This window comes from Daktulosphaira vitifoliae, unplaced genomic scaffold (genome assembly GCF_025091365.1).
Source record: "Daktulosphaira vitifoliae isolate Bord-2020 unplaced genomic scaffold, ASM2509136v1 Scaffold_1, whole genome shotgun sequence".
NCBI lineage: Eukaryota > Metazoa > Arthropoda > Insecta > Hemiptera > Phylloxeridae > Daktulosphaira > Daktulosphaira vitifoliae.
The window spans coordinates 9,152,357-9,166,985 of NW_026099572.1; the positions used below are offsets into that span (position 1 = coordinate 9,152,357).

Sequence of the window (14,629 nt, forward strand, 5' to 3'; positions counted from 1 at the left end):
ATAATTAATTAAATATACAAACTATTTAAATATAATTATTATATTAAAATAGCGATAGCTTCAATTAATTTTATTCTATTTATTATGATAGATAAGTTAGTGGTAGTTTTATTTATTTTAATAAAATTACACATTATTTTAATAATAGATTTCTAATATAAAATTAATTTTTATTTAGAAGATAAAAGAAATTTTAAAATTATTGTTTTATTTTAATACAACAACTGGCCTCTATATACAAAGCCTCTATATTGTTTTCAACCTTCAATACATTATTTTACTACCACTAGATGTCAGTGGTAGTATACAGAATACATTTTCAGTTTCTATTTTTGGCTAAATAATTTTAAAGATATTATCACATAATTCTAATTTATTTTTTTTTAATTCTTCATTTAAGCTAAAATTTTTGAAATACATAAAACTAAACCATCTTCAATATTTTCGGTATTGTTAATAACTTTAATTACTGGATCGCTGATTTATAATCTCTTCCATAAAACTATACAGGTGGGCCCACCACTCACTGACAACTTAAATAACTTTTGATCCAGTTAATATTTTTAGCTGATTTTTTTTTTAAATAATAGTTATACGTTAGGTCTATAGCTATATCTCAATAATTAATTTTTTTACATTTTATTAAAAATATTAATTATTTTTAAATTTTAAATAAAATGTAAAAAAAAAATCTAAGATAGCTATTTTGTAGAGTAGAATTTAAGAAAAATTTTAGTAAAAAAATATCTTATTAATATTCAGTAGTAAATATTCTGTAGCGTTTTGAAGTTTGTGAAAATTTGAATTTTCATGTATTATTTTACGGTATTAAACATTGAAATACGTATTGAGAAAAGGACAGAAGAAAACGCTATCTTTTCAATATACTTTTGAATGAGAGTGATAAGTAATAATTGCCTTATCTAATTTCTTATCATGGTATTAATGCCAAGTTTGTAATGTATACACATTATCATCATATGTATACACAGTAATCATGAAAATATAGCGTTTTCTTCTGTCCTTTTCTCAATACGTATTTCAATGTTTAATACCGTAAAATAATACATGCAAATTCAAAATTTCACAAACTTCAAAACGCTACAGAATATTTACTACTCAATATTAATAAGATATTTTTTTACTAAAATTTTTCTTAAATTCTACTCTACAAAATAGCTATCTTAGATTTTTTTTTTACTTTTTATTTAAAATTTAAAAATAATTAATATATTTAATAAAATGTAAAAAAAAATAATTATTGAGATATAGCTATAGACCTAACGTATAACTATTATTTAAAAAAAAAATCAGCTAAAAATTTTAACTGGATCAAAAGTTATTTAAGTTGTCAGTGAGTGGTGGGCCACCCTGTATACGTTTTTGTGACTTAGTTGTTCGAATTAGGGGTGTAATCTTAGTAAAGCACTCTGTATATTTATTGAATTTTATTAGGTAATTATATTTTATTTTTTTAAGTTAAGGTTGTTATTGTCAGTTAGTTTTTTAATTTTTTGCTTTCTAGTTCCTTTTATTTTTAAATGACTTATTATTAATTTTAAAAACGACTATTGTTTAGTTTTGCTGTATATATAAGTTAATATCTTTTAGTAATAATAATATTGTTTTTACTTCAAAACTACAGTTGTATATTTTAAAATAACAATAAGTAAACAACTATCCAGATGTCATAAAAGTTTAGACAAATCCAAATTTATAAAAAAATTTTGAGTGATAGTTGTTATTAAAATTAATTCAGTAAAAACTGGAAAGAGGGCACGTGCTTCTATATAATAAATAGAAGAAGAATGGAAATTAAAATAAAATGGATGATAGAATAGAAATATTCAAACAGTGGTTGGATGTGTTAACGATTATTAAACGTTGGTAAACGGTGGCTGAACATATAGGGGTAATTGTCAAATGAATAAAATAAACATAAATTATCTACGATAAAATTATAGGAAACATAAAGAAATAATAGAGTTATCTCGGTGGTTAAATTATATTAGGTTAATGAGATTAAAATTTAACCTCATAGGGATACCTAATATCTCTATAAAGTTTACTAGTCTATCCTGATAATTTATTATGTAATAGTTTGTTTGTACTCTGAAAGCATGAATTAAAAATTTTTACTCACCTTAAAAAGTTTCCAACTTACACTAATATAAGATTCAAAAGTATTTGTATTTATCTAGAAATTTATTGAAGCGGTATTGTGATGGCCCAATGTGTTCCGGCGCGTGTGCCTTGAAAAGATGAAGCACAATAATTACCAAGACAAATAATAAACACTAAAAAATATCTCCACAAATTTTTTTGTTGATATCTGCTGGTGGGGTTTCGTTAAGGCTAAGGCATTAAGCTCGAGACTAGGTATTCAATAAGAAAACTCACAATAGATTATTATTATTGAATAAATATTTAAAGTTAGTTTTGGTTTATCATTAAAATTAAATAAAAAAAAACATTTGATGTTTTAATTAATTGAATGTTCAATAAACTTTTATTTTCATGACAAGAGAAATAGATATTATTATATAATGAACAAATAAATTTAAATAAAACATTCACCATATAAAATTCTCTTTAAAATTTCTAAGTATTATTTTAATTGAAAAATATTCCAAGTCTACATTAAATTGAAAATACGACTTACTCCCATAGAGTAAGGATCTTGAGTAGAGTATCGCAATTTTTTTGTATACTGAAACAATCAATAGTACTGATCTTATTAGAAAAAAAATGTTTTTTTTTTTATCAGATTGGGGTAATCTACAAATAATAATTCTAATCGATCAATCATAATAGATTCATTTCGTATAGACGTTTTTTAAATCTGTACAATAATTAGATTTTCTAATTATTGTATATAATTAATATACACAAATTGAAATCTAATTAATAATACATGTCTCGTTGGTTTGTGTTTAAAAAAAAGGAACCTTGTTTTGGTTATCTTGTATATTCGTAATATGTAACATACATGTGTAAATGATGACATAATATTTTATGTTAATATTGTAATTGATAACATAACATTATATTTGTGCCCAATCACTAAATCCGCCATTGTTCATTAGACCGAAATATTCCATGAAATATAAACCGTTAACCCTTTATTAGAAGCGGCTTCTTTTGGACCCAAAGTAGTACCGGCGATCTCGTAGATCAATGCTATATACTTACTACTTTGGACGCGGCGATCTTACCGATCAAAAAATTCACTACGGGCACCTGAGGCAGATAGCCGATGACTAAAGTGCATTAAGTCCCTCCTCCTGGAGATTGGAGAAGGTAACGTGGAGGGGAGATTCATGGCTTCAGCCGTTTCCAAGTGTGAAGGCAAACTAACCTTTCGCGATCTTTCAGATCGGTCGCTACTAATAAAGGGTTAAGTTAGGGTCAATTTCCGGTACAATTTGTTCTGACAAAACCTAAATAACTACAATAAGTTGTACTTGAATTTACGATTATATGTTAGTTATCGAAAACATTATTTAAAAACTTATCACAACTGAATATTTTAATTCAATAACTATTGTATTATTCATATAATTACTTATTATCTTTGTATTGTGTATAAGCCAAAGTGAATATTTGAGATTTTTTCATCTAGAATTTAATTTTTATATAATATTAACCCCTAACTTATTTCTTTATCTGTATTTAAGTAGCTGGTATCATCAGATCATAAATGACCCGAAATTTAAACTACTAATAACTTTTCCAATTTTTATTTATTTTAATCTATTCTATGTAATCAAATAAATATTTTCTATATAATGACACAATTTTTTCACCAACTATAAGTGTTATACACAATTTTACTTTGAACATGTTATTTTATATGAATATTTTTTTATAAACATATAAATTCAATTATAGGGTTTATTATCTTAGACTACACTATTTTAGCAAAATAAAATAAAGTAAAGATCTTAAAATATTTATTTATACAAATTTACGAACATCTTTTGTACTTTTCAGTTATTTTTTGATACGCATCGTAAACAAATATTGAAGCAATTGATTTTAAATTATTAATTCATACTCAACTTTTTGTATTAAAATATATTTTAAATGTTATTCACGTATCAAGTAATTTTTTAATCACATTTAAATAAAAAAACACTAAACCCAGCAAAGTGAGGTCGTGTCACAGTGGATCTAAATTTAGTTGGGATAAATATAAATGATATCTGAAAGTGATTTAAATCATTATCATAAGAAATGCTTCAATTAAAATCTGTAGCTAGAGTATAATTTTTAGAAGGAATTTTTTAATTTTTACAAAAGCAACATCAACTTCTATTTCTTTTATTATATATTTATTACAAAATTCAATAAATTAAATAAGTATTTGTATGGTGGATATAAGATAAAAACAATACATATATACAGTGGAGGCTCATGGTTGTTGGTGGTGGAAATGCGACTTTATATATAATAATACCACTAGTCATAGATACAAAAAATTGTCAAATTAAATATAATAAAATAAAACACTACACGGGTGGTAAAGGTCGCAGTAGAAAATAGAAATGAAAATAATATAATAACGATTATACTATTATAACAACCGATAATGTCAAGCAGTTAATTATGAAAATTAATTAACCAATGTAGTAAATATGCTAATATTTTACCGTATGGACGACGCCGTCGGTCGTCCAATCACTTCTCGTGTGTAAATGCATACCCACATATACTGAGGGAAACAACTTTAATGTTAGCACACGACGAAATGTATTATGACTATTTTACTATTTAAAAATTTGAATTTTTAATAAAAATCTAGAATTATGAATACACAATAAATTTTCTTCTTTTAATTAAATTTAGTAGAGGGTGCGATTGTCCCGTCATCCAAGCCACGAGGTGCCACTACATATACATTATTTTTTAGAATATATGACAATAAGGTTATATCTTTGGTAAATGAACACTTTGCTGTATTCATTTCAGTTCGTTTGTTGGGAACATTTTGTGATGGTATATCTTGTTTATTTTTAAATAATGTTTTGATACATATTAGACCATGATATTTTAATTAATTTATCAATTCTATAAAAGAAAACCAGTAATCATATGTGATACTTCTATTTGATATAAAAACAGACATAACTATTTCTAATACATTTAGATTAGGTAATACAATTTTTTTTTAATATTTGGAATGTTATTTTTTCTACAATAAATGAGTGCGTTTCTCAAATAATGTTTTTTTGCGTCACATATTTATTTAGTTTGCTTTTAATGTGCTTAAAAATAGGACAGAAGAAAACGAAATATTATCATGCTTAATATTAGTTAAAAATATGTAACTTTTTTCATGGAAATTATACATGCTTGAATTAGCGTTTGTAATTAAACTTAAAAATTTGATAGACAAAAGATAGCAGATCTCTTTGGTATATATTTATCACGAGTCAAAGCACGGCCTTTGTGTATTTTAATTGATAAGACATTTGATATGGCAATTATCTTGGTTTTTTGATATATTTAAATTGACAAATTTTTAATCAAAATAAATAATTAAAACTCCAACTTGTAACCTAATGATCATTTAAAATTGAACTTAGGTAATTTTTTTATTTTTAAATTTTAATATATTATAAAAAAAATATTTTATAAATTTTCTATTTTTCAGTTGTATAGTTGCTTGCATTTTTTTTAGCTACATTTGCTATAAAATAATGAAATACTCATAATAATTATTGAACAATTGTTAATAGTTATGTTTAATTTTTAAATATATAAGTACGTCAATTATTATATTAACCAAAACTAGTGGCTTTTTCAATCATTAAATAATTTTATAAGTGGATTATGGAAATTGAAAAAATTAATAAAAAAAGTAGTATAAAAGTGTCGGCTAATTTTAAAAAGTGTTTATGAAATTTAGTATATTTTAACCAAAATTTTAAATGTCAGATCTATAATATTGGTTTAAGAAACTACTTGAATGCACCATTATTTTTATTTAAATTATAATTTTTTTTAAATGGAAAAATATCTACCATTTAAAAAAAGTGTAAAGTTCTAATGAAGTGTTAATTTTTCCACTTAACATACTTTAAACTAAATAGACTACTTATGCAATATTATTGACCCTTAAAAAGAGAAGTAGAGGAACTATTTATTAACATTTATTTAAAAATATATATTATTTATTTATTATAAACTATACAGGCAATAGCCCAAAAAATACAATATATATTTGACAGCAGACTGATNGCCCAAAAAATACAATATATATTTGACAGCAGACTGATCAACTTAACATAATCACATAACTAAAAATATGAACATTATTAAATAAAATTAAACTTAGTAAAGAAAGAAGAAAAAAACATATTTTAATTATAGACAAATAAAAAATATAAATATTATCAAAAATCTAAATGTTAAATAGGAAAGCTAAATGACTATATTAAAAATAAAAAGAATCTAAAAAATCAGGATCGTTATTTGCAATGCACATTAGATGTGGTAGAGCAGAATGAAATATATAACTAGAAGATGATAGAGGAATGAGAAAAAGGACAGTATAACGAGTTGAACAAGCAGGCACCCGAAAGTTCAATTTAGAATGTAGGACAGACGAATCAATCTAGCCAGCTGAGAGTTTAGAAAGGAAACGGATATTAGAATCATGTCTTTTAACAGATAAGGAAGGAAGTTGAAAGAAATTTTGAATAGGAGTTAAGTCATGAGGTGGATGGGGGATATTAAGGATAAGAGAAGCAAAGCGCAAAAATTTACGATGCACTCTTTCAAGTATCATAGAGTCAGTAGCTGTATAAGGATCCCATAACACCGAACCATATTTATGGATAGGGCGAACCAACGAGCAAAAAAGACTTTTTAGTGGATTTGAGAGGTGAAATTCATGAGAGATTCTTTGAATAAAACCTAAACTTTTTAGAGCCTTACAACATGATTCTTCAATATGAAGTCGAAAATTTAAAGTAGGAGTGAGACGAAACCCAAGGTCAACAATAGAAGGGACAGATGAAATAGGGAAGTTATGAATATAGTAAGTTGAAGGAATAAGATAGGAAATACATGATATTATATGGAAATGAATAATTTTTTATTATTGAAGTACATTTTTTTCATTCGAAGATTTAATATTTAATAAGCTCTCTTATACTATTAAACATAATAAAAGTAAATGTTTAAAATTATATGCTAAAAGTAATTAGTTTTGAAGTTGTATCACAAAAAATCTATAAGATAAAATTCATAAAAAAATATCAAAGAAATAAGTATTGTAGAAACATAATAACACAAATACAAATTTTGCACTTTTTTCATTATCAAATTATTATATTGATAAAACTGAACAGTCACCTTATGAGTGATATTAAAATATTAGTTGCTAAAATAAAATTAACAGTACATCACAAGTAACATCTTCTTAGAAGAACAATTTTTTTTTGTAAAAGATAGAGAGTATGCCAAAATGAAATTTAAACATTTCTTTTAAAATGAAAAGTAAAGTATTTTTACTAATAGATATAACATTTCTCAGACTATTAAATGTTATGAAATTAATTTTTAATATAAAATTGACACGTACATAGTATAATATTACTTACTGGGTGATTAATAATTTAGGTGATTGTGGGTAAATGAGTACATATCATCCAGTAAGTCTTATAATGGAGTCGTAATATTAATTAGCTGTTTTTTTTAGTTCATTCATTAAAATGGTAATTTAAAATTACTTTCAGAAAATTAATCAACAATATAAAATTTACATAATATGATACATTTAAACATAACATACATAAATTTTATTACTCGTACTACATGACAGTTTCTGAGGATGAAATTTGTATTTTTGTAACCATCTCGACTGACGCCACAAAATTATCCATCTATAAATTTAAGAAACCTTAAGAAAACACGGTAATTTCAACATTTATTATAATTTTAATCGCCATCCGATATTGATGCTTGATGGCCTATGCTGGCTAGTAATCAACTTATCTTAATAACCTAATAGTATTATGGCTATGCATTTTACGAAATCGCCAATGTCGTTTAATATGCTTAACAATACTAAATCTCTGATAATTTTAACAAAAGGCTAAAATGCCAATAATAATTCAATCACATCATTAAGCGGATCTGACAAACAATCCGCCTGGCAGGTACAAAAAAGCAAAAAAACCATTTAAACTCTTCTGAACTTAGTTTACCTATAAACACGCAAAATAAAAATAAATATTTAAATTATTTTCATCTTCCTATCGTTTTGAAGTTGTAAGTTAAACTCAAAATTTTCAATCTAATTTAAGGGGTTATATAATTTTTTTTTCGGAAAAATTTCAGAAATTTTGGATTTTATTTTGTGTGCAGCAATAATTCTATTACATCGAAGTTTTTATTTTTCGATAGTTCTTTGTCGAATTATATCAATAATTGGTGGAGTTGTAGCCATTCCCCTGGAACCCATTTTTTTCGAAGAGACTTGCTGTGATCACGATAGCAGTCCAGCAGGTCAACTGAAGTCATAAATCTCTACAAATTTCATTAGGAGAGGGACGTCGCTATTGCATTAACGATTAGTTAGATAAATATTTTGTTTTTTCTGCAAATAGGAACGTTTTTCTTGTAAATAATATTTTTGTGCAATGCCGCCTATATTTTCTTTAGTATCGGCAATTTGCGATTTTGTAACCTTTTTGTTTGTTTAATAAATACGATTGACCATACGTATTTTTGGGCATGCCTTAGCGGAAGGAAAGGAGAATATAAAATTGTGGAAATTGAGCCTTACAATATACTATAGATAGAAAGAAAAACAACATATATATATATATAATCACAATCTGATATTTCCGTTATGATAGAAAAATAATAATAAACAACAAGAACCAATGATAAAATGAAATTAGCACAAATTACTAATAAAATAAATAACATATATATCCCCTTTCTTATAACTAATACATATATTATGTGGACTGTATCCGTTAAAATAAACAATAAAAAAAATTCTTAGTAATTACCCACTGCCGTCTGAAGGTGATGAACACTGGAACACATCAGATGCAGGGAAGGCAACAAAAAACACCGTAACATATAACAAGCCGTTGAGCAGCTCAAATTGAACAATGTGGCGACAAGGCAATACTCGACCCAAAAGAAACCTGGTGACGATATTACCGAAACGGCTGACTAATTGAGCGCGAATGAATTCTTCAAGACCACTGCCTCACACACAGGGACCGGTCTAAACAGCAGCGCCGCCGTACCGTTACGAAGGTGGTGGTTTTTTTTTTTTTAGTGGGAAAAAACATTGAAGGTCGCGGCGTATATTATATAAAAAACGCGGAATCTCCGGAATACTAGACGGCTACAGAACANTTTCCGGAATACTAGACGGCCACAGAACAAAAAAAGACAAAAACAAATCGCGTTGTGTCAGCGGCATACCCGTTGTGACAAACACGAACGTGTATGATGTGATCGACTGACCTGCTCTCCCTCACTTACCGTGTTTTCATATTAAATTAAATGTATCGAATCACCTCACATTAATGTGTATCTAACAATTTTTTTATCCTTAAAATATTCATTAAAAACTTTTTATTTTCAATATACCAATTTATGGAGAAAACCCGAATAGTTCAAGTACTGAACTGACAATTGCTTAAAAATATAACGAAAATCGGTTGAATAGTTTTTTGATTAACAGTTTTAAAATAAAAATAGTAATTACTAAAAGATATTACATATTACAAATTAATTTTTATAAATATAATAAAATAAAAATAGTAATTACTAAAAGATATTACATATTACAAATTAATTTTTATAAATATAATAAAATAAAAAAAATGGTATATAAAACCGTAGATCAATTAAATAAAACAAAATATACAAAACCCAAGATAACAGAGGGAAAAATTATATATATAATATAATATGAGATTATAATATGAAGAACAACATGTGTAACAATTAAATATTACCCAAGGATACAATAATTGTATTTTTCCTAATTATTAGGGAAAATGAATAAAATCTTAAGGTGATAACAATAGTGATGAAAAACAAATATTTAAATTACAACATATTCAATTAATTTTTTTCTTTTTTTGCTTATTAAATGATTTTTTTATTTATAGTGAGCATTTTGTTCATATAACTGTAAGGCAGTATATGATTTATCAATACAGACAGTCTGGCATCGAAATGGTCTACTTGTTCTCTAAGTAGAATAACACACTTAATTATTACAACATAAACCAATCATTTCAGTGATCAATATTTTAATGTTTATTATAAGAACAAACTAACAGATAAACCAAATATTATCTTGATAAAAATCATTAAATAAAGTGTATTAAATTTCAATGCCATAAAGATAGTAATAGATACGTATCAACAATACAAAAGAATATAATAGAATAGGGGAAAACATGAGCATACAGATCTAAGGCATTTGTCAGGATATAATGGACATGTCACCAACGTCAATGAGTATCTTATATATAGATGAAGAGAACCCAATGTTCACCATGTCCATCCTGACCGCACCCGTGAACCTGTCAGTTCACGAAAAGGGTAAAAGAAATAAAGACACTAAATAAGTTTAAATAGGATTGAGCATTAAAGATAAAATGAAATATATAGTTAAAATGTATATAATCATTAACTAATAACAAAAAATTGATCAGTTAACCTAGAATTAAAAACAAAAATAAAATCATGCAATTAATTAAATAAATGTGCCCACTGAGCAAATAAATAAAAAAAAACATACCACATTACAATTATAGAGTCCATGGATTTTGAATAATATTGTTATTTGTGCCATAATGATGGGTAAGCCAAAATGAAAATTTCACTACTTTATAATTTAACTTTGGAACAACAACAAAAAAAAAATGGTGTTGACGAAGATGATGTCGACACGATGTAATGTACTAATGAAGTCTAAATTTGAAATGCGTCATTATGAGGTTAGATAGGTTACAAATGTTCTACATAAGTCCAATAAATTCCTGCTGCCAGTATTCTTTGTCGATTTAGAACCCACGACACATGCTAATGACATTTTATCACTATCATCCTTTCACAAAAATAAAGGTTGAAAACCCTTATGAGACAAAAATAATTAGTTAATGTCTCAACTGCCAAAAATACGGCCATACTAGAGCATATTATGGTTTTCCATCTCGTTGTATTCGCTATAGGGCTTTCCACCCATCTTCAGAATGTACAAAACCACCAGATTCACCTGACAAGTATGCGTTATGTTCCAAAGACCATTCAGACAACTACAAAGGATGCAACATCTATAAAGAATTACAGCGTCGTAAAACAAATGTAACTTTTTAAATGACAACATTAAACCTAATATAAATAACCACAATGTAAAAATAAATCGCCTATTAGAAACTTCGATAGAAAATAACGTCACAATCTTACTCTTATGTTACTATTCAAGGCTATAAGCTAGTTAATACGAATCATTCAGATGGTATAGTGCACGATGATGTAGCAATATTCATAAAGACAGACTTACAATTTCACCAACTCTCCAATTTTACTCAAAATCATTTACAAGCGTGTGCAATCTCAATTACATTAAATTATATGTCGATTGTTATTGCTACATTTTATAATCTCTTAACACACAACCTAACTAGTAGTAACTTTACTGAATATTTTAATACAATACCCAACCATTTTATTATAGGAGGAGATTATAATGCCAAACATTAAGTATGGAGTAATTTACTCTATAATTTCACTAACTATAAAAAAATTTAAATACTCTTTCCGCTAAAACCAAAGTACTGTTCACCTTTTGTGACAAGCAGTCCCTTAATATTAAAGGGGGATTACCTGTTACTGTGCGGTGATGTTGTTAATTTGTAGAAGACAAAAATAAAACAAGGAAATAAGAGTGGGTAAGAAAAAATAAGTACACCTTCTTATGAATGTGCAAAATACGAATCTATATATTGCAAATTCTGCGAGTAATAAAACTCTTAAAAGAAAAGAGAAAAGGGGTGGATAACTTACATACTAAAACAAGATGACTCTTGTGATATGATACAATAATAAAATTAAAATAAATTTATAACTTATCTGATGACTTGAGGATATCGTAGAGCGTGGCAAAGTAACTTATAATGAACGTAAGCTAATAATATACAAATTTAAAAGGACTATAAGGAGAGGGAATAATAATTGTACGGATGTCGATTATAAGATATTTTTTATACAAAAAATAACCCGATATAATCGAAATTTTTATAGCAAAAATTTCTAGCAATTTATACTGCTCAATACATAATACACTTAATTTAAATTCCAATCATTCATCTGTTTTACTAAATATCAACACTACACCATTGCTATACTCTGAAAGTTTTATACTTTTTTCATTATTTACTGATTGTTATAAATTTCATAACTTAATGGACCAACAAGTTAACTTAAAAATTAGTCTAAAAACTGACCATAACATTGATGAAATGGTAAATAAGCTAACTATGTTCATTCAATCGGTGGCTAGACGGACAAGATATTCAAGTGCTACATGTATACGTTAAACTCATCCCTTAAACTAAACCTTATCTCTAATGAAGTACGTTCATTAATTGAAAAAAAAACGCGCTACCTACAAAACCCATCTGTTCACCTACGGCGGTAGACGCGGTTTAACACTAGAGTTTTGTTAACAACTAGTGTGACCACCGCCCACACCACGCCACTATAATATATATATTTATATTATATTTTTAATGCAATTTTAAAACTGTCATATTTTCCTATTCTATGGAAATTCTCAAAAATAATTCTCTTTGCTAAATCAGATACACCTTCGGACATCCATACCTCCTATAAGCTTATAGCCTTCTGTTTTTTTATCAAACAATATTCTAAAACGAATAATATCGCATGTTAAAAAGAACAACATACTCAAATACTCAGTTTGGGTTTCGTGTATCACACAACACAATAAATCAAATACAAAAAGTACTTCTACAACTCTGGAAAAAATAATACTATACATGTACTTTTTTCACAGGCATTCGGTCATGACTAGTATGATGGGTTATTATTTAAACAAAAAAATCCTTCCTATTCCTTTTAACAAAATTATACCTATCAAACCATAATTATATCCTGATTAGTAGTTCTCAGATTTAAAAGTATAATTTATGAATAAATATTTATTATTAGTATGAAATTAATATTTAATAATTTAATATTGTAATTTTTACGGATAAATTATAAAAAATGATAAAGTATTATATTTTGTTACTTCTATGACAAACATGTATATAAATTAAATACAATTAAAATGCAATACTTTATAACATTTTTAGTTTCGATGAGAAGTTGAGAAGGTATTAATTTTACTATGTGTGTTTTTTTTGGTGTCTGTTATCACTTTTTCTCAGCTCTCATCGAACCGCTTTCTTTCAACGTTACGTCAAAAGATCATAAATCATATCTAGTCGAAGACATTACCCTCAAAGATTGAAAAAATTTCCCTTGCCCCTGTAAATGGGGGTAATCTCCAAAAAAATTACAAATTTAAAAATCACTAATTTTTGAAATTTTTTTTTTATTAAAAACTGCCATAACATTTTCAAAAATAATCAAATCAATATAATTTTTTTTTATAGATGCATGATGTCTTTACCTATCATTTCGTATATTTCTTTTACAAATCTGACATTTTACCTGCCCACAGAAGGGATTTAAAATGATTATACGATTAGTAATAATTAAACATTTTATTTTATTTTACTTTTTGAGAGCGATGACTCTTCATTAGAAACATAAATCTAAACTTGAACTAGAAAGTTGCAATCCACAAAATTCCATATCTTTGAATTTTTATTTGCTTATGGATAAATACATTGTTCTATAAGGAATTTTAATCGATATCAAATATATACTTTTCTAAATCAATTTTATATTATATTAAATTGTATATCATAAGGTTTAATTTAAGATATATATATAAAAGTATAATTTTCGAAATAATCATTTTACAACAAAATATTTCGTTAAAAAAAATATGTAAAGATAAATTTTCTAAAATATAAGTCTTATGTAAAATTATAGTCAGATTTATAGTTTTGCTGTTTTAATAACACTAACGATCTAAACAGGATTGTTTAAAACTGTTTATTCAGGGTACTACGATTATAAATAGGATACAATTAATAATAAAAAAAAATTAATGATGGCATTTTCAAATATTTTAAACTATCGATTAACTATTCAAATTCTGTTATTCCACCGAATATTTTATTTTTAGCATTAACTATCGAATAGTTTAAAAACTATTCGAATATATTGTGTAACTGTCGAATATCTTTAATATTCCAATAGTTTTTGAATGACTATCGAATAGTTCGATAGTTACTATTCGATATTTCCCATCACTAATTTTACACAAAAAATAGCATATTTTTGAATACGGTAGCCATTTTTACCATTAGGACAAAATAAAGTTAAAATTTGTAATTTTTTTGGAGATTACCCCCATTTATGTCGAACGAGGGAAATTTTTTCATTTTTCGAGGGTTATGTCTTCGATTAGATACAATTTGTGATATTTTAACGTATTGTT

The 14,629-nt window shown here is 26.2% G+C and overlaps 1 protein-coding gene across 4 annotated transcripts in view; it reads left to right on the forward strand.

The window, feature by feature from the left end:
- The window catches only part of LOC126894273 (small conductance calcium-activated potassium channel protein), a 208,643-nt gene that overhangs the window by 82,756 nt on the left and 111,258 nt on the right, over positions 1-14,629 (forward strand). The window lies entirely within an intron of this gene.